The sequence below is a fragment of the Dendropsophus ebraccatus genome, chromosome 12, assembly GCF_027789765.1.
Source record: "Dendropsophus ebraccatus isolate aDenEbr1 chromosome 12, aDenEbr1.pat, whole genome shotgun sequence".
Taxonomy (NCBI): Eukaryota; Metazoa; Chordata; class Amphibia; order Anura; family Hylidae; genus Dendropsophus; species Dendropsophus ebraccatus.
This window is the reverse complement of record NC_091465.1, coordinates 18,740,396-18,762,486: the sequence shown is the minus strand read 5'-3', so window position 1 is coordinate 18,762,486 and position 22,091 is coordinate 18,740,396. Positions and strand designations below refer to the sequence as shown.

Here is a 22,091-nt window from a genome sequence, read left to right as displayed (position 1 = left end):
ACACCATTCTATGGGCCGGCTGATTCCGCATTCCACCGAAAGAATTGACATGTCAGTTCTTTTGGCGGAATGCGGAATCAGCCGGCCCATAGAATGGTGTCTATGGAGCCGGCGGAAAGGCGCGCGTCCATGAGCGCGTACAGCCGGCAGAATTCCGTGGAGTTTATCCGCGAGAATTCCTGAATGTGAACCCACCCTTACTGCAGGAGGATTATTTGCTTCATGCCAAAATTACTCTGGTTTACTATATTGGATCCTTCATATTGTCGTTCTCTACTCTAGTTTCTGTACGTGAAGTTTCTCGCAGTGAAGTCCTAATGTTGGATTGCGGACAAAAATCTGTGAATACTCCTCCTGCATTTATGATGTTTCCCTTGATTGATGGACGGTTCAGTAAATTGGAAGGTTGTTTCCCTGTTTTTGGAGGATCCTGCTGGATATGACATGTCTTTCAGTGTCCCTGGCTCTCTTCTCGCTGGTGACCTCACTCATAGAATCCTTCCAACCTAAAGACTCCCTCACATTCTGTCCACACTCCTCCGTGGGTCCAGCCCTTTCTTGCCGGGAAAAGATGAATCATGTTTTTTAATAGGAAAATAAGGTAATTGAAAATGGCATCGGGTGTGTGTAGGGCAGCGTGGTTCTGGATTTAATGGGAATTTTTTCTGGATCAACATAGAAATGATTATACTGGAGCTGTGCTATGATATATTGGCAATGAAAATGTTTACTTGCTACAATTCCCATCATGCCTGGACATTGAAAGCTAAAGCTTTGGCTGTCTAGGCATGATGGGAATTGTAGTATTGTAACTGCTGGAGGGCTGAAGGCTCCCCATCCTTGGACTAGATGGACCAAGTGGTCTTTTTTACTGACAATTTTCTTTGTTTCTATGATGACTGTAGATAGTAAGCTTACATGGACAAGGCCATCTTCTCCTCTGTGTGCAGTGTGGACATTGCCGTGTTGCATATCCCTGTACAGGGGTAATGGGGAGTGTCACTGATCAGGCAAAGAGGTAAAGTTGCGGTGAGGCACAGGGAGTGTTTGTTTGAGTGATCTCCTGCTGGGTCAGCGGTTACGTTGGTGTGGTAGCTGAGTGAGTCTAGGGTCAATTGGGAACTTGTCACGGTAGCCTGGAGTGGTGTAAGACCCACCCGGACAGTCTGGTGTATAGAAGAAGTGATAGAGAATACTCATACTCATTGATGACTTCTAGTCTTGACCACCTTATGCCCCTTAGTTGCGAGCTACCCCTCCTAGGTGCATAATACAAGCCCCAGACTTTGTTATCTGGGTTGAGCAGACCCACTGCACTGCATAGCAGTTCTGGTGCTCATCAAAAGAGAACTGACTTGTCTAGTTTTGTCCCTGTTAGAGGACTTGGCTTCTGACTACAACTGACTCTAACCGCACTGACTAACTCCTTCCACCGGGAACTAAGTCCTTACTACAGGGGTTATCTAACCCTGTCTGGGATTGGTGGGGCCATGTCTGTAGAGAGAGAGAGAGAGAGAGAGAGAAGATAGGCTAGAGAAAGGAGGGAAAGCACCTGCATCTGTGAGTGGACAAAAGGCAACATGTGACACATAACAGTTAACCCTTGGGTAACTTCAGCTGTGCATAGAAATAAGTTACATAGAAAAACAGTAGTGACACCTAGTGGGAAAAACACTAACTGCAGTGGATACCTCATCCCACTTGTGTGAACCCGAGGGAGTTACATTATTTAGGTGCAATAGAAACTTAGGGGCCCTTACGGGGTCTCTACAAAGTAGCCTCTGACCCCTTGGAGTTGGGGCATCTCAAAGGATGGACCCATAGGGATTAAGATCACTAGAGGCCTCAACTTGAGGCAACCCAACCTAAGGGGTTGTTACGCTGTTTTATAGTTTGTTTTTTGTTTGGGATGAGTACACGTTTTCTATCGCCTAAGTGCATAACAATGTGCCCAAGGATGCCTCGATCACATGAATACGGATGAGCCCCTACAAATCCTCTGGGCTTAAAGGCTCCTGTAAGGGTCCAGGATGGATAGCCTGAAGACCATGAACACCCTGTTTGGCTCCTGGCTTCTCTCTGGGCTGTCACCTTAGTGTCCCCCAAGGAGCCGTAAATCGATACTGGCCTCCCCATATGGAGCCAGAGTTGAACAAGATGTGACTCATGATGGCCGCACTTGCCCCTTTAGATCCCAGGAAGGTAAATAAAAAAAAATAAATGTGATATACTATAACATGGGACTGTTCTTTCATGGTTTATCAGTGTTGGACTGGCCCACCAGAGGACCGGAGAATCCTCCGGTGGGCCCCCAGCTTTAGAACCTGCTCAAACACTGACTGACATGTCGTTTCTCACTGGTTCTTCATTGGTGGGCCCCCAGGATCATTTCCTCTGGTGGGCCCAGATACCCCAGTCCGACACTGAGTATGATTACTATGGTGTGAGTATTGTCAGATCTAATAATGCTCGCCATGCCGGTGCAACATATCAGTTTACATGATCTCCTTGATGATGTGTCCTCTATGAAGTCAGAATATAGAAAAGGAAGAAATCCACGAACGGCACTTCACCTAAAAGCTTCACCTTTATTGCATATAGACAGTATAGGACAAGGACATCAGGGAGGAACTCGCTCCCAGGGCTGGGAGCACCACCTGGATCACCGGAGTATCCATATACTGACCTAAAGATCAGCCTGTGACTCGTAGTGCCGGAGAGTTTTTCTATGTGAACTACTTCTATGAAGTCATCCTGCAACCAGTCTCTGGTTGCAATAGTGTTGTCCTGTACCCAGCTTTCCCTAGCAGAGGATGTATTGCTGTATCAATAGGCTGGTGTAATGTATCCTGTGGCTGCTCATAGAAACTGCTATATATATATATATATATATATATATATATATATATATATATTAAAGGTAAATGCATTGTAAATATAACATAAACCTAACCCTATACTCACCCCAGTAATCCCACGGCTTTCACGCCACCAGCTGACATTGCACCTTAGGCCATCAATGATAACTATTCTTGTGATAATTGTGTGTCCTCCAAGTATAATCACAACCATGCCAGGAGGATGGGCCGGTGCAGCTCTTCCCCCACCCCCACGCCGCTTCCACATACGTTTTCCATAAAAGCTCATTATTAATACTTTTGCCAAAAGCCCTGCAGATGGTTATAGTTTTGGACGGCTGGAGACCGAGGACGGATGCCACAACCAATCCCACCGCCGCACCGTCCCATTCCTTGATCTATAATGTGCGATGTTAAATTTTTTTGGCGTTTCATATTTTTCCAATTTTTCACATGAAAGGAGAAAGGGGCACAGGAGTCAGGGGGGTGAGGACGGACTACTCCTTTAATTGCAGGCAGGTGTTAGAGCGCAGCATTTCTCATGTATCAGGCTCTGTCAGATAATCACTTTAAGGAGAACTAGAAAGAATTTTTCCAAGCAGCAGCCCCTGGCGACCTGGGGGCATTAAAGGGGTCAAAGGTGACCGGCAGACTAACCTAAACCAATACATGCAACTCATTAGTTAAAAATACTGTTTTTCTAATTCCTAATGCCTTTCCCTTTAAATAACAATTTCTGCTTAATGTTGTGTATATGGTGTTTTTTATGCTGAGTGCACACAGTGTGGAAGGTTGGGGGTAAGTAGCTAAAGACCCCTCCTCTTCCTCATTGAGAACTTTTCAACAACATTCCCATGCCGCCAGTAAGTATAACCCCCAATGGGATTATCATCCAGCTTTCCGGGAACCCTGAATAGCAAAATACATCTAGCTATACAGTCAGATTAAATAACTAGATACATGTACTGATAAAGTGGAGCTGATGAAGACTCTCAGGGCATGATAGGGGTTGTAGTTTGGCAACAACACAGGTAGGGGAACACTGGTCTAGATCCTGACAAGTTCTGCTTGGGCAATGACACCCATTCAGTTCTGGGCAGGATTGTCCATGAAGCCGCCAGAAAGAAATATATGTGAAACTTGCTTACTTGAAAAATAGAATATAATACTTTAACGATAGTGCTACACAACTAACAGAAGCGTAATACTGTCATATAGTGAACAACTAGTACCATAAAGTGCCCATATAATACCATAAATTGCTCATATAATACAACAATACTGTGCATAAATATCAGTGCCATATTGTGCACAAGTAGTCCCCCGTTGGCTGTTCCATACATTGGCACCATGATGACGTATCATCCCCCTATCCCTGGTTCCACTGCCATTCTTTGATTGCAGCCATGATGTAATGTGGCCATCTAGACAAGTTCTGCTAGGGTTCATTTGTTCTACACCAGATTGTCTATGGAAATAGAGCCAGAGAGAAACAGAAAAAGTGCCCTATAAAAAGTGCAAAACAGCATCAATAATCAAAGCATAATAAGAGCATATAAAACTGCCATATATGTGTAGATTCTGCTCTACTTTCCTGGAAGAAAAAGATTGGATTTACTTGTGTTATAATAATAATAATGTTATGCAACATCAAAGAACATAAAAACACATGATACTGCCATATAGTGCCTAGGTAATACCACAATACTGTGCATAAATAATACAGCCATATTGTGCATATCCCCAGTTCTTGCTAACATAAGCACCATGATGACGTAGGTAGAGATGATCGAACACCAGAAAAAGTTAGGTTCTACTGAACTTGAACCTTGTCGAACCTTAGGCATTTGATTCCTGATGCCTTCCCGTTCCTTGAGGAAGGAGGAGACAGCCTGGTTACCGCCTGGAAATCCGGGATACAGCCTAGGGCTGTCTCCTCCTTTCCCACGGAACGGGCAGGCATCAGGAATCAAATGTGGAAGGTTCGACAAGGTTCGAGTTCAATTGAACCTAATTTTTTCTGGTGTTCGATCATCTCTAGACGTAGGTCGAACTTGATGGACTCTTGTCTTTTTTCATCAACTATGTGGCTATATATCGTCTTTCTATTAAGTGATCCCACCATGGTGATGTCCTGTATCCATCTATGCTTCATAGCACCGACCCTAACAAGTTTTGCTTTGGCTCTTTCATTCTGGGCTGGATTGTCTATAGAACTGTATGGATGAAATTCCTGGAAGAAGGGAAATAGAATAATAACAGCATCAATAACAGAAGCATAGTGAGACCAGTGAACACCGCCATGTAGTGAACAGCTAGTACCATACAGTGAACACATGACACTACAATATTGTGTTGTGCATATGTAATATCACTAGGTGGTTGGTGACATACACATGGAAGCAGAGTGCTAGGCTCCTGGAGTAGCTGGGCCTTTAGCCCGTGCCATACTGTGCGCCTGTAGCCAATCAGTATAAGGCTATGTTCACACTGCGTATATGTCCGGTCGCATATTTTCGCAGCTAAACATATACGCGGTAAACTCCGGCCGGGGATTTACGCTACTTGCGGCCGGCTACGTACGGAGCGCGAACTTACGCCCGAAGTCTACTTACGCTTCCCGAGCGCCCTACGTAGCAATCTGACAGCGGTCTTTTACTTGGAAATCTTCGCCTAGCCCCGGACACCCCACAGAACCTTTTGGATCGGCACAAAAAGCTGCAAAAATGAAGAAATCACCACTACGTACGGGACTTCATGTAACGCTACGGGCATAAGTTACGGCATTTTCGTCGTTCATTTTTTACGCCGGTGCGTACGATCCGGGCGTAAGTCCGTACGTAGTGTGAACTGTGCAGCCGTACTTCGTATACTTTCCATTATACGCAAACTACGTAAGTCTCCGGCCGCTTATTCACGGAACGCGCTACGGCCGGAAACTTACGTAGTGTGAACATAGCCTAAGTGTGACTGGAGGAAGCAGGGAGCTCCGAGCCCCCTCTCCTGCTCTTTACACTTCTCTCTCTTTAGTTTTCTGCCTCGGCCTTCTTAGTACATCTGCTCCCCAAGGACTCTGGTTTAAGGTGAAAAAATGACTTGTCTTACTCTGTTAGGATCAGTTTAAACCACTAAGTCCTTCTCGGCTTCTTTTTTTTTTTCTCCCTTGACCTAATAATGGAGATTTTTGTGATGTGAAACCACAGGGCCGCATTCCTGAGCGAGGGGCGACTGCCCGAATCCATATGTTACCTACTGGGCAGGAATGAGGCAGTGTTGTATTTCCTGATTATCGGCTGGGACGCCATTACTCAGCGTGGCACGTGGGCACCGGCTTTGTGTCTGTGGTGGGAAGAGGTTATTAGTCCTTATGTGTTTCTGGGAAATGAAAGCCCTCTTAAAATTATGAAAATGTGGAGTTTTGGCTTTTTTCACATATCATTTCTTGGCATCTTCTGCTCTTGACCTGTGCACAGATTTCCACAAAGGCTAGAGTTGCGTCACCACCCTACAAAGACACATAGCAGCCCTGACTAATTCACTATAGTCTCTAGTCTAGATTGCATGAATACATTTGCCCAATATCTTTAGAATTAATAAAATATCAGATATTATACCAGAGAACAAGCAGGGACGAAACCCTGAAAAAAAACAGACATTATCCCAGGGATAATCTTGTCTTTTTGTAGTGTCCCAGTATAGGTATGCCACTATGTCTTGTGTACCACCTGTCTAAAGGTAACTCTGTCAGGTGTCACACTCTGGGATGATGGTTGCCATTCCACACTATCACCACTTGGTGTCTCACTTTCCCCTATCCTGTGCACAGCTGAACAATGTATAAAGTCCAGACAATCTGTAAAGTCAGAGATTAATCCAAAGTGGAGCAAAGAGCCTAAACTGAAGTATTCCACTGATACTTGCTCGGCCTTCTCAGGTAATCCTGAGAGGTTAACTGCGCTCAGTAGTTCAAGCCTGGGACTGGTCCCACCAAACCTGACACTTGCTGGACTTGTTTGGCAAAAGGCAGTCTTCTCCCTATCCTGTCTACCTATTGTAACCGTGAGTACGAGAATCTTCTTCGTCCCAAAAGTCACTACCTACCATCCTGGCAGAGTACTTCTACTAATTAGGCAAGGTCCCCAAACCTTCTCAACTCAACTACACCTTTTCTAACTTACTCAACTCAACTACTCATCACACTCTACCTTAAGCACTCTAAGCACCAAAGTCTAAAGTTCTGTGTGGTCTCTCAAGTAAAAGGATAGTATACCCTTGTGACTAATTTTGTCGCACTTTTCTACAACCATGTATTGACTTGTATTGCACTGAAGATTGCTTAAGTAAAGTTACGTTCTTGTTTGGAGCCAACTGACCGGCCATGTTTCTCAACAGAGATCTGGATCCATCTGACAGGCCATGATTCTCCACAGAGATCTGCATCCATCTGACTAGGCCATGTTTCTTTACAGAGATCAGGATCCATCTGACTAGGCCATGTTTCTTTACAGAGATCTGGATCCATCTGACTAGGCCATGTTTCTTTACAGAGATCTGGATCCATCTGATCGGCCAAGTTTCTCCACCGAGTTCTGGATCAATCTGACCGGCCATGTTTCTCCACAGAGATCTGGATCCGTCTGACCGGCCATGTTTCTCCACAGAGACCAGGATTAATCTGACCAGCCATGTTTCTCCACAGAGTTCTGGATCAATCTGACCAGCCATGTTTCTCCACAGAGACCAGGATTAATATGACCAGCCATGTTTCTTCAGAGTTCTGGAACAATCTGATTCTCCATGGCCTAGTGACACAATTTTTGTTCTTTTTCCTACTGGAGTCTCATTTTTCTATTTCCCTTAGACACAATGGCACTGAAGCTCGTCATTTGCTGTTATAGCCCATCACAGCTAAGGAGCGTCGTGTTCGTTGTGTCTATGGGTTCCACTTTCACTGGATGTCCATACTACTATATGAGAAAACCCTCATGGCCCTGGCCAGGGGCGTAGCTAATGTCTCCTGGGCCCTGGTGCGAGAGGTCAACTTGGCCCCCCCCCTTTCACAACCAAGTGATGCTATTGGTATTATTTATATATATATATATTGTGGGGGGTTAGCTCCGTCACAGGTATCACAGACACAGCAGAGTTAAAATCACTGGGTTTTATTTCACAAAGTCCAAGCAGTAACAAAATAGCTTCTCTTCAGCAGGTGCAAATAACATAAAGATAGCCTTGCTTCAGGCACAAAGGGTTAAACGAAAACAGGATTTCTCACCAGAACAGTCTTTTTAGGCTACAGCAGATTCTCCAGATTCTCTGCCTGGAACCAACACAGCAGAACCTCCAAACAAGCTCCAGCCTTGGAGTTACACACCACCCCCAGCTCACCTAGTCTCCTGGCTGTTATAGGTCAGGGAAAACCCGGGATGGATACGTGGGAGCAGTCATCCCACCCAACTCTGAGACTGCTCCAGTAAAAGCCGGCCCGGAACAACTGCTTGAAAGCAGGTATACTAAATTAGAAAAAACTGTCCGTAACCTATGGTTACTGACCAATTCTATCCGGCCTACTCCACCGAGGCCTTGAACCACGGTGACACGTATCTGTCATCGACCACCATACCTTGTGCCTTGTCACATACCCCCCCCCTCTGCCCAAAGCCGTGGGGCTGGGCACTTTCAACCAGCAGGCAGTGTACCCTTGACAGGGCATCTGCATTACCATGCAATTTACCTGCTCTATGTTCCACATTGAAACAATAATCTTGTAATGCCAGAAACCAGCGTGTTATCCTGGCATTATTCCCCTTTTTCATTCTCATCCATTTCAGTGGGGCATGGTCAGAAACCAACTTAAACCTTCTGCCCAGTAGGTAATACTTAAGGGAATCCAATGCCCACTTAATGGCCAGGCACTCCTTTTCCACAATGGAGTAATTTTTCTCGGCAGGGGAAAGTTTACGGCTGAGATACATAACTGGGTGCTCTTCTCCATTTATGTCCTGGGACATTACTGCACCCAGGCCTACATCGGACGCATCCGTCTGGACCACAAATTCCTTAGAGAAATCGGGTGCTACCAAGACTGGCTGCTTGCATAAGGCAAGTTTTAGTTCATTAAAGGCTCTCTCAGCCTCCGGTGACCATTTAACCATAACTGACTGGGTCCCTTTTGTGAGTTCAGTTAATGGAGCTGCTATTGTGGCAAAGTCTGGGACAAACCGTCTGTAGTAGCCTACGATACCCAAGAATGCCCTTACTTGTTTTTTTGTTAGTGGGCGGGGCCAATTCTGTATGGCTTCGACCTTGTTAATCTGAGGTTTAATTAAGCCTCTACCTACAACGTACCCCAGATATTTGGCCTCTTCCATCCCAACCGCACATTTTTGGGGGTTGATGGTAAATCCCGCTCTCCTTAGGGCATCTAAGACTGCCTGCAGTTTTTCTAGATGACTTCCCCAGTCACGGCTAAATATCACAATGTCATCTAGGTATGCAGCGGCATACTTCTTGTGAGGGATCAGTATGCGATCCATCGCCCTTTGAAATGTGGCAGGAGCTCCCTGCAACCCAAAAGGCATTCTGGTGTATTGGTAGCATCCCTCCGAGGTGGAAAAGGCAGTCTTTTCCTTGGCCTCCTTAGACAGGGGGATTTGCCAATACCCTTTTGTGAGGTCCAAGGTGGTGATGTACCGGGCTGGACCTAGCCTTTCGATGAGTTCATCCACCCGTGGCATTGGGTATGCATCCACACTGGAGACCTCATTAAGCTTTCTATAGTCGTTGCAGAAGCGCCACTCCCCACTTGGTTTTGGCACTAAGACTATTGGGCTTGACCACCCACTCTTAGACTCTTCTATAACACCCAACTTTAGCATTCGTTCTACCTCTTGGGAAACCACTTGTCTACGGGCCTCAGGTATTCTATAAGGTTTTAGGTTTACCCTAATATGAGGGTCTGTGACAATCTCATGCTCAATCACGGAGGTGAGACCAGGTAGCTCAGAGAACAGATCCTTATTCTGTTCTAAGAGTTCCCTGCATTGCTGTTTCTGAGACGGTGAAAGGGTGTCTGCAATAGTGACATTTTGGAAACCCACCTCTGGCTGAGTAAGGAAACAAGGTGTGTCTATAGAATCCCTATCTTTCCAGGGTTTGAGGAGGTTTACATGATATACCTGGATGGGCTTCCTTTTACCTGGCTGGTGTATTTTGTAATTAACCTCATTTACTTTTTCAAGGACTTCAAACGGTCCCTGCCACTTCGCAAGGAATTTACTTTCCACTGTGGGTACCAGTACAAGTACCCGATCCCCAGGGTGAAACTGTCTAATCCTGGCTGTTCTGTTATATACCCTACTTTGGGCTTCTTGAGCATGGAGAAGATGGGCCTTTACTATTGGCATAACATTTGCTATTCTTTCTTGCATTTGTGCAACATGCTCTATTATGCTTTTATATGGCGTTGCCTCGCTTTCCCAGGTCTCTTTAGCTACATCCAGTAACCCTCGAGGGTGTCGTCCGTACAAGAGTTCAAAGGGTGAAAACCCTGTGGAGGCTTGAGGGACTTCCCTTATAGAGAATAATAGATAGGGTATCAGACAGTCCCAATCTCGCCCATCTTTCTCTACAGCCTTTCTTAACATAGCCTTCAGCGTCTTATTGAAACGCTCTACTAACCCATCAGTCTGTGGATGGTATACAGATGTTCGTAGTTGCTTTATATTCAGGACTTTACATAATTCTTTCATAACCCGTGACATGAAGGGTGTTCCCTGATCGGTCAAGATCTCTTTAGGCAGCCCTGTCCTGGAAAAAATATGGACCAATTCTCGTGCAATACATTTTGATGAGGCATTTCTTAAGGGTACGGCCTCTGGGTATCGTGTAGCATAGTCCAGGATAACCAAAATGTATTGGTGGCCTCTAGCAGATTTCACTAACGGGCCTACAATGTCCATGGCTATGCGCTCAAATGGTGTTTCTATGATGGGCAGGGGTACTAATGGGCTACGGAAATGAGAGACCGGAGCGGTTATTTGGCAGGTTGGACATGACTGACAAAAATTTGCTATCTCCCTGTAACATCCTGGCCAATAAAATCTTTGCAAAATACGCTCCTGGGTCTTATCTACACCCAAGTGACCTCCCAACACATGGGAGTGGGCCATGTCCAACACCATCCGTCTATATGGGCCTGGTACCAGCAGTTGCTCTACCACCTCATCCCTTATTTTATGTACACGATACAGCAGGTCATTATTCATAGCAAAATAAGGAAACCTTTGGTCTGCACCTGGTTCTTGGGGAACACCATTTATCACACTGACATTTTCCATGGCACTCTTTAATGTCAGATCCCTGAGCTGAGCAGTCCCAAAATTTTCTCGGGACACTGCTAGATCAGGGATATGAGGTTCAGAGGACGACTCCTCATCCTCAGTCCCCACTAACACAGTCAGAGGAAATTCACGTGTGACCCCATCATACACATCAACAGTTTTATTAATGATTGCTTTAGAGTCTAAGGCCTTGCCCCACAAGTCCCAAAACAACGGAAAGTCTCTTCCCACGATTATGGGGTACATTAGACCTTTGACAATTCCCACAGTATGGGATATGGTGGTCTGCTTCACAGATATGGTGACCTGGGCAACCGGATAGTCTTTAGTGTCCCCATGGATACACTGTACCCCCACCCGCTTCCCAGGAACAAGCACATGTGGGAGTGTGGCCCTTAGTAGGGTCACCAAACTCCCCGAGTCTAAAAGGCCAAACACTGCAACCCCATTTACCGTTACCTGACAGACCTGGGGACCCTCTTTGGGGTGAGGTACGGCACTATAGGCAGGACAGGCGAACCAAGAACCACGGCGGCCTACGTTGCAGCCCATCGGTTCTGAAGACAGAGGGCAGTGTGCTGCAATATGCCCCTGGCCATGACACCTCCAGCAAATTACGGGGCGAGGCTGCCTCCCCGGGACAGATTGGGGATCTACCGTGTCTCGGATACGCCACTCTGCAGAGGGTTTAGGCCACTTTTTTGAGGGGTCTGGACCACTTCGGGAACGCATGGAAGATGACTTTCCCCCACCTTGTCTCTCATAGGACACTTCCACTGCCTGGTATCTTTCCACCAGGTTCACCAGGTCATCTGCACACTGGGGGTCTCCCTGGGCAACCCAGCATTGTATGGTCCTTGGCAGAGTTTGGATGAACCGGTCCATGACAACTCTTTCCACCATCTGTGCTGGGGTGCAGGACTCTGGCTGCAGCCATTTTTGTACAAGATGAAACAAGTCAAACATTTGTGACCTGGGTGGCTTATCTTTATTATATGCCCAGTGTTGCACCCGTTGGGCTCGGACAGCCAGGTTCACACCCAGGCGGGCCAGGATCTCCGCTTTTAGTTTGCTGTAGTCTTTGGCCTCTGGTAGTGGTAAATCAAAATAGGCCTTCTGAGGCTCCCCGCTCAGGTAAGGCGCAAGGACCTCCGCCCATTGCTCTGGAGGTAATTTTTCCCTCTCTGCTACTCTTTCAAATATGGTCAAAAAGGCCTCAACATCGTCCTCCGGTGTCATCTTTTGCAGCGCCTCCCTGACCGATTTCCGGGTTCTGCCAATGTCCTCTTTCCCAGAAGGAGCTGCCTCCTCTTTCCTCTGGGATGTCTCGGTCAGTGCGGCAAGCTGATGGAGCAGGAGTTTATTGGTCTCCTGTTGGGCCTGCATGGCCTCCATGTGGGCTCTCTGCTGCTGGGCGCTGGTTTGCTGCTGCTGCTGATTAGCCTGCACCAACTGTTTTATCAGCTCCTCCATGCTGGGAGATCCTGATTGCACTCCTGCCACTGCTTTAACCCAGGACATGCAAAGTCTTTATAAACTCTCTGTGACTCTTCTGGGAGCGCTAGATGCCCGCATCCAAACACCACTTGTGGGGGGTTAGCTCCGTCACAGGTATCACAGACACAGCAGAGTTAAAATCACTGGGTTTTATTTCACAAAGTCCAAGCAGTAACAAAATAGCTTCTCTTCAGCAGGTGCAAATAACATAAAGATAGCCTTGCTTCAGGCACAAAGGGTTAAACGAAAACAGGATTTCTCACCAGAACAGTCTTTTTAGGCTACAGCAGATTCTCCAGCTTCTCTGCCTGGAACCAACACAGCAGAACCTCCAAACAAGCTCCAGCCTTGGAGTTACACACCACCCCCAGCTCACCTAGTCTCCTGGCTGTTATAGGCCAGGGAAAACCCGGGATGGATACGTGGGAGCAGTCATCCCACCCAACTCTGAGACTGCTCCAGTAAAAGCCGGCCCGGAACAACTGCTTGAAAGCAGGTATACTAAATTAGAAAAAACTGTCCGTAACCTATGGTTACTGACCAATTCTATCCGGCCTACTCCACCGAGGCCTTGAACCACGGTGACACGTATCTGTCATCGACCACCATACCTTGTGCCTTGTCACAATATATATATATATATATATATATATATATATATACACACACAAACATGCACACACACACACACACACACACACCAAGACAGATATTACCAATAACACCTGCATATAGGAAGAGAAAATATTATCACCTGACATATTATCACCATACTGTTACTGACCAAATCCTGTACACTGAGACCAATATTACCAGTATATAGGAAGGAAATGTTACCGCTACACCACAACCACTACCATCACCACCATATTGTTACTGACCAAATCCTGTATACTAAATCCAATAAAACACAGTACCAGATCACAGATCACAGAGTAACAAACATCACCACATACTGACTAACACTACCACATACTGACTGATACCACCACCGCTGCTACTGCATAAGATTCACTGTACACAGATCACTATCACCTCATCCAGGCAAATAGAGGCAAACCCAGCTCTACACAGGTTGTATACGCCATATACATTACAGTGCAGTTACATCAGGTGACTCACAGGGGACGTCTTCTCTGATCAGAGTTCTTCCCTTTTCTTCTTTTCCATCTGCCCTGGGCCGTTATCTGTACTGGCCCCTTTACACCCTCATTTAGTGGGTAGGCTGACTCTGTGACCCCCTTATAGTATATGCCCCCCCTCTGTGTAGCCTCCTTATAGATGGTCCCCCTCTGTGTATCCCACATAGTATATGCCCCCCGTGTATTCCCTCTTATAGATGGCCCCCCTGTGTTGTCCCCCTCATAGAAGCCCCCCCCATGTTGTCCCCCTTATAAATGGCCACCTATGTTGTTCCCCTTATAGATCCCCACATGTTGTCCCCCCTTATAGATGGCCCCCTCTCCCCTTATAGATGCCCCCTCCTCCCCTTTAGATGCCCCCTTTCCCCCTTACAGATAGCCCCCTATCCCCCCTCTCCCCTCATAGATAGCCCCCTCTCTATAGATGGCCCCCTTTCCCCCCTCTCTATAGATGGCCCCGTCTCCCCTCATAGATAGCCCCCTCTCCCCCCTCTGTATAGATGGCCCTGTCTCCCCTCATAGATAGCCCCCTCTCTATAGATGGCCCTGTCTCCCCTCATAGATAGCCCCCTCTCCCCCTCTATAGATAACCCCCTCCCCTCATAGCTAACCCCCTCTCCCCCCATAGATAACCCCCTCTCCCCCCCATAGATGCCCCACTATAGATAGCCCCCTCTCCCCCCTCTCTATAGATGGCCCCCTCTCCCCTCATACATAGCCCCCTCCACCCCTCTATAGATAACCCCCTCTCCCCCCTCTCTATAGATAGCTCCTTTCCCTCCCTCTCTATAGATGGCCCCCCTCTTCCCCTCTATAGATAACCCCCTCCCCTCATAGATAACCCCCTTTCCCCCCATAGATGCCCCCCCCCCTATAGATAGCCCCCTCTTAATAGATGCCCCCCTCTCCCCTCATAGATAGCCCTCTCTCCCCCCTCTCCTCTCATAGCCCCCTCTCTATAGATGCCCCCCTCAGTGCAGATTTAAAAAAAAAAAAACACACACATAAAACTCACCTTACAACCCGCTCCCCCGTCAATCCTCGCTCCTCCTGCAGCCTCCGTCTTCTCCCCGGCTGATGTGCGGCTGCCGGGGGTGTCCGGTCCTATCCCCGGCAGCGCGCGCATCTGAACTCCCTGTACGCTGGGGCTGGGACTTCCGGCACAGGAAGCGAGACGCTCTCTGTACCTGAAATCAGGGCCCCAGGCGGCACAGGGAGTTCAGATGCGCGTGCTGCCGGGGATAGGACCAGACACCCCCGGCAGCCGCACATCAGCCGGGGGGAAGACGGAGTCAGCCTCTTGTGACCGCAAGCAAAACAATGCTTGCGGTCACAAGAGGGATTGACTGGGGGGCGGGTCCTCAGGGGCCCCGCGGGCCCCCCCTCGTGGCGGCGACCGCTGCAACCCCGGTAGTTACGCCACTGGCCCTGGCTAATCTAGCTATAATCACCAGGCCTCATTTCAATCACTGGATTTTCCCATCTATTGTAGCTTCGCACTGACACTGATCCTCAGAAAACTGATCACTGGATTTTTTTTTGCTGTGTTCCAGGGGTCATAGGGCCTGATGTCCATACAGGGAATATCCATCTGTGAACGGACAGTAGGCTCTAATAATGTGGCCAATATTATCAAAGTCCATTATTTGATTTATTTTTGCCTTGTAGTGTTTTTAGGTACACGCGGGCGGTTATGCGGTTGTTCCCACTCCAGGTCAGAGTTCTGGAGAGATGTTTGAACATTTCTTTTTTCTTCTTTTTCTCTTGGTCTGGGGACAATCTCTGGATTAATCTCCCAATTAAAGGAACCACAACAACAAGAAAAAAAAAACTCACACCATTGTCTTTACTGCCCACCGGGCACAGCGCTAATTGTGGACATCTTTTGCCAAAGGTCTCCAATGTCGTCCTCATGACACGGCAGCTGAGAATGTGGCGGATGCGGTGGTCATGTGACCATACAGTAAGGTTACATGGCAGCCCCAGGCACTTCTGCGCTGGTTAAAAGACTACTTGATCTGGACTTTCAGCATCATTTCTCGTACCTTTCAGATCCGATGAACTGGAAAGTACAAAACAAAACAGAAAAAGAACTTCTTAACAGCAGAACCAGACAAAGGACGTGAAGGCCCTCGCTATGAATCTGTGATGAACAGACAGAAGGCCGACCCAGGAGTAAGGGTGGGTGCAATGTCATTATTGTTGGTTTAAGTAATTTTGTATGGTTCACTTGGCCTCTGAGAGCTCCTTTATTCAGCAGCTTTCTCTAACAAGCTCCTATTGCTCTGGGCGGCCTGGTCGTGGAGATCAGTAACAATAGCGTCTTTCAGCCTGAGACGCTGCTCGACGCTCCATAATATTTAAGTCTGGGGAGTTCACTGGAGATGGAGGTTTTCACGGCACTTTGTAAAATAAAAATAATAAAACATGAAAACTATTTCACACAACTTTACGCAAGGCTTTCCGGCAGTGACGTGGCCGCCCTATCACAGTCTTATCGGTTAAAGAAGGAGGACACCATAATGAACAGATAGGGGGAGATTTATCAAACATGGTGTAAAGTGAAACTGGCTCAGTTGCCCCTAGCAACCAATCAGATTCCACCTTTCATTTTCCAAAGAGTCTGTGAGGAATGAGAGGTGGAATCTGATTGGTTGCTAGGGGCAACTGAGTCAGTTTCACTTTACACCATGTTTGATAAATCTCCTTCAGTGTTCTCTGCTGCCACCTCTGTCAGTGACAGGAACTGTGTAGAGAAGTAGCAAATCCCCATAGAAAACGTTTCAGTTTTTGGACATGGTCAGAGGTGGCAGCAGACTGAAAAGAATACACCACTTTCTGCAGGACATACAGCAGCTATTAAAGACTTAAGATTTTTAAATAGAAGTAAATTACAATGCTGTATTACTTTCTGACACCAGTTGATTTGAAAGAATTTTTTTACAGAGTACCCCTTTAATCCTGTGACATAACAATCCAATCACTAAATGACCTGTGATGACTGCGTGATATCATCATTTACTCATAGACGGGTATGCTACAGAGACTGTATGGGCTCTATTACACAGGAAGATTATTGTTCAAAAAATCGTTAGAACGTTCGAATTTGAACAATAATTATCTAGTGTAATACCAGACAATGATTTAACGACCAACGAGAAATCATTGGTCGTTTGAATTTATTTTTATCGTTGATCGTTAGCAAATCGTCCGCATGTAATAAGATGTCGTTCAGTCGTTCAAACACAGTAGCAACGACAGGACGACCGCAAGAACGATCATAAGTATGGATCATCATTCTGTGTGTTTGGGTGAACGATTTGAGGTCGTTCGCCCTAGCGGTTGTTCGAGATCATTTATCGTTAATAGTTGAAAAATCGTTTCCTGTAATAGTACCCTATGACGTTATCAATCAACCAATGACTAACATACGTAAACTGTGTGATGTCACTGCACTCAGTCTGTGACATCACCACCCAATCACTGATTAACCTGTTACATAGACTGTGTGATGTCACAGCACCATCTAACCATAGATGGAGCTGCTATATAGACATCACTACACTAACTTTGTCACATCACACTGTGTGACTGTGTGACATCACTGCACTTATTATGACATCATTATCCTAATCACAAAATTATCTGCTAGACTATAAACCCCCTACAATCATCCTGTGACATCATCATCTGATCTCAGACTGTGATGTATGACATCACTGCACTGCACCCCACTGAATTGAGCGTGTATGTGTGTAGGGAGAATCAGCCACCATTATAGCCCTCATAGAGTATCACTCACTCAGCTTTCCCAGACTCCTGAACAGCCTAGTACTTATACAGGGATCGGTTCCTTACTCGTGTTACACAGTGACATTCATTCTGCGGAGTGTTTGGGGGAAGCAGGCGCTCCGCTCACGGTTGGTCTAGGCTCTAGGCATGGCCTGGGATTCATGGCTTATTTAGCAGCCTCATAGCACAGAGAAGGCTGCTGACAGCCCAGCAATGATGTTATATATAGTGTGTAAGGAGTCTCCTCACGGTTCACTGGCTCTCATCTGATCCAGGGGAAAGAGAATATTAAACAGTGTAAAGTAGTACTTACCAGTTCTGTATAAACACAGCCTGCCGCAGTTTACATAGCTGTCAGGAGAGCTGCAGGCCAGCAGTGAATGCTTACACAATCCCATGTAACACACAAGATAACCACAAGACTCACACCGAATATCCCAGACGCTTCACACCGCCATTCATACTACCGCGTGTGGGGATACACCAATATGGCATGAATGGATAGAGAGATATATGATACAGAGAGAGATATAGATAGGAGATTTATATATAAGTAGATATAAGAGAAAGAGAGAGAGATAGATGGTAAGATAGATAGATAGATAGATAGATAGATAGATAGATAGATAGATAGATAGATAGATAGATAGATAGTAAGATAGGACATAGGGTACTATTACACAAAGCGATTTTTCGATGATCAACAATAAATGATCTCAAACGACCACTATGGTGAACGACCTGAAATCGTTCGCCCAATTACACGGAATGATGATCGTTACTTATGATCGTTCTTGCTGTCATCTTGTTGTAGGAGAGAAATAGGTAGATAGATAGATAGATAGATAGTAGAGAGATAGATAGATAGATAGATAGATAGATAATAAGATAGGAGAGAAATAGGTAGATAGATAGATAGATAGATAGATAGATAGATAGATAGATAGATAGATATTTTCACTGACCAAAAAGTAGGAGTATAAAACGTAACATTTATTAATAATTATAAAAATATTGCAAAAAATATTAAAACATACACGCAGCCATCACCAATACACCTTGGAAACCTTGTTCGGTAGGTTGTAGATCAATGTTGCACATATAGTCTCTGTGCTTGTTTTGGCAACAGTTCATTATATATACACTATTTCGAGCACCATAAGTTCATTCCTTTATTCGATATGGTTTCTGATACAAATTCATATAAGTGTCCGTTCACACTCTTAATTGCGTTTTTTGTCACTATGTGCGTTTTTTTGTTTTTAAGCACTTATAGTGGCTACATATTCATCCTGCATAGTCTGTGTCTTGCACATGTCCCTTTTATACACATATTATTTGTATTGCACTGAAAAAAAGTTCATTTGTAAACAAAGGGGTACTTTCCTTGTTTGCTGTAGTAGACTCTATTGGAAGTTTCCCCACTTGCAATGAAAAGAAGGCCCTACGCGTTTCACATGCGGCAATCTTCAGGGGCCACTCCGCATAAAAAAGATATTTGGGACTTTTGCAGCTTGAAGCTCCTTTTCGGCTTCCCGGTGTCTGGCTCGGATGATGGCCGCAATATTTTTATAATTATTAATTAATGTTATGTTTTATACTCCTACTTTTTGGTCAGTGAAAATATAAAATTAACAGGAGAATTACTAATACTGGCAAAGTGTTTACAGGTCAGTTAATATAGATAGATAGATAGATAGATAGATAGATAGATAGATAGATAGATAGATAGATAGATAGATACTCAGATGTTACTCAGTTTTTACCTACCATCCATTATATGCTCTGTACTTATATGGTTGGTTCATTATTCCTATCTGGGCCGTTCCCTGCTGTCCTGGCCATTGGATAGATTATAATGTGGCTAGGATTGTCAGTGCTGAAGATATACAGAACAGAGGACCATTATTTTTTTGGGGCTCTTCCAGTTTGCTGTGATTTCAGACTTTAAGGGATTTTCACTCAAAGGTTTAAAAAGTATCAAAGGGGAACACTGGGGAACAAAAGGGGAACACTGACATTGTGACAACATTCAACACAACGTCAAAAAAGGGCGTTTTTATATTTAAAAAAAAAATTGCTGCAAAAACTGCAGTTTTTTTTAAATATAAAAACTGACTTTTTTTGACGTTGTGTGAACCTAGCCTTATGGTGACTTTTCACTCTACAATCATAGACTAGAGATGGCCATTCGTCATAGCCAAGGTATAATAGATGCCACCAACTGTGATATAACCAAAAGTAAAACCAACTGAATGGGCACTGGGTATTATCCGGACTATCTGGAGTAGTGGGCATGGCTGAGAGCCGAGGTCATGTGGTGGCCTTAGCTGACCAGTTCACACAATGTACTTGGACCTTCAAGAGGCTTTTTAACAAGTCCTCCAGGCACAGTGTTCCTCCATCTGGCTGGCAGATCATTGTGGTCCTGTGAAGTGACATCTGCTCTCCAGATGTGAGGGAAGATACTCCCAGTTATCCAGCTGCTCTGAAACCTTCAGTGCATGGAAAATCCTATTTCTCCATCCTTGGAGCCTATTAAATAGTTGAGATCTGAGGTTCACATTCTTCCGTCCAATCTCATGTATGAATTATTTGGATTTCTTTAATTCATGAGATTGGGTAGTTTTTGTCATTACGGATTTGGCCATCTGCGGAGCTGTTCCTATTTATGCTGTTCTATTTTTACCTGTGTCCTCCCATAATTCCACACAATATATCACTGTCCAATATATGAGACATCTAGCTCTTTGTTTAAAAGATTCATCATCGAAAATAGTTTGCTGTATGCTATTACATATGGTACAGGAGAAAACAGTGACGCGTTTCAGACCCCCAGATCCATTCTCCCGGTCTAATGTGTCTGCATTGGGTGGAGATTATACACCAAAGCTTTTGTTATGTACGAGTCTTGAAAATATGGTATAAAAGCAGAATTAGGCTATGGTAACACACCGACACACAAACTATTTTTCAATCGTCGACCGCAATTACACAGGACGATTATCTTTTAAATTTAAACACTTTAACGATTTTCTGCACAATAATCGTCCTTTGTAATGGGGCCCTTAAACTGTAACTATAGGACAGGGGAGAGGAAGGGGATGCAGCTGCAGCTTCTTATTCTGCTGTCAGGGGAAGTGTCTGATTGGCTTAGAGCATACAGCACAGCTCTGACATCACATCAGGGAGATCCCGCCCACTCAGTAGGAAGGAAAGAACCCAAAGATCGGCAGCTTTCTGCTCTTCCACAAAACATCTATAGGTGAAAGAGAAGACTTTGTAATTTGTTCTTTTAACTCTTTGAACTTTAATTCCTTTTTTTACATTTTCCTGGATTTTTGATGTGATGATCCATAATGGAACCACCTGGTTTAATGAATAGAGAGTCGACTTCCACCCGTTGTGGCTTCATAGCAGTTTTCTCCTCCCCCGTCCATTTGCAGGAACCTGGCAACGTTCCCAACTAAATTGTCGACACTTTTCCAGTATGTGTTTTCATTTAGGGATACGGTTTAATAGCATCTCTTATTAAACATTCCTCTGGACGTTATTACAGAGCATCACGCCGGCTGGTTAATCACGTTTCCACAGCAATTTTCAAAAACTAGGAAAAGAAGGAAAAGAAAATGATCTGAAACAGTGAAATTGGAGAGAAAATGTACACATTGTAAAACGTCCATTGTAATAGCACGTCATGGATTTGATGCCATTCGTAAACTTTCTTGACATTTGTTATTTTTGCCAAATTAACACAGAAATTCACAGACTTTATTTTTCCCCTCCCTTCTCGGTCTAATGACATCCTGTAATAGCACTCAGCACCAAATGATTCACTATTGTATTTTCCATGTAAGTAATAGGTATTATTAAAGATTTTTCTTTTATTCTATTCTCTCACTATTGAGAGCAAATTTTAAATAATTTTATAGATTGAAACTAGTGGCATAATACTGCCGCCATTTACAAGAATATAACTACTATAATACTGCTCCTATATACAAGAATATAACTACTATAAAACTGCCCCTATATACAAGAATATAACTACTATAATACTGCCGCCATTTACAAGAATATAACTACTATAATACTGCCCCTATATACAAGAATATAACTACTATAAAACTGCCCCTATATACAAGAATATAACTACTATAAAACTGCCCCCTATATACAAGAATATAACTACTATAAAACTGCCCCCTATATACAAGAATATAACTACTATAATACTGCCCCTATATACAAGAATATAACTACTATAATACTGACTCCTATATACAAGAATATAACTACTATAATACTGACTCCTATATACAAGAATATAACTACTATAATACTGCTCCTATATACAAGAACATAACTACTATAATACTGCCCCCTATATACAAGAATATAACTACTATAATACTGCTCCTTTATACAAGAATATAACTACTATAATACTGCCCCTATAT

At 44.8% G+C, this 22,091-nt stretch overlaps 1 protein-coding gene across 3 annotated transcripts in view; it reads left to right on the top strand.

Annotated features, from left to right (window-relative positions):
* Positions 1-517: 517 nt before the first annotated feature.
* Positions 518-22,091, top strand: part of CDON (cell adhesion associated, oncogene regulated) — a 150,860-nt gene continuing 129,286 nt past the window's right edge. Inside the window, exon 1 of one of the 3 annotated variants that reach the window (XM_069948930.1) lies at positions 518-601. The gene's annotated coding sequence lies outside the window, so the exon portion shown is untranslated. Of the gene's footprint in view, positions 602-15,851; positions 16,021-22,091 lie in introns of those variants that run through there. The other 2 variants (XM_069948932.1, XM_069948929.1) reach the window with 2 other exon arrangements.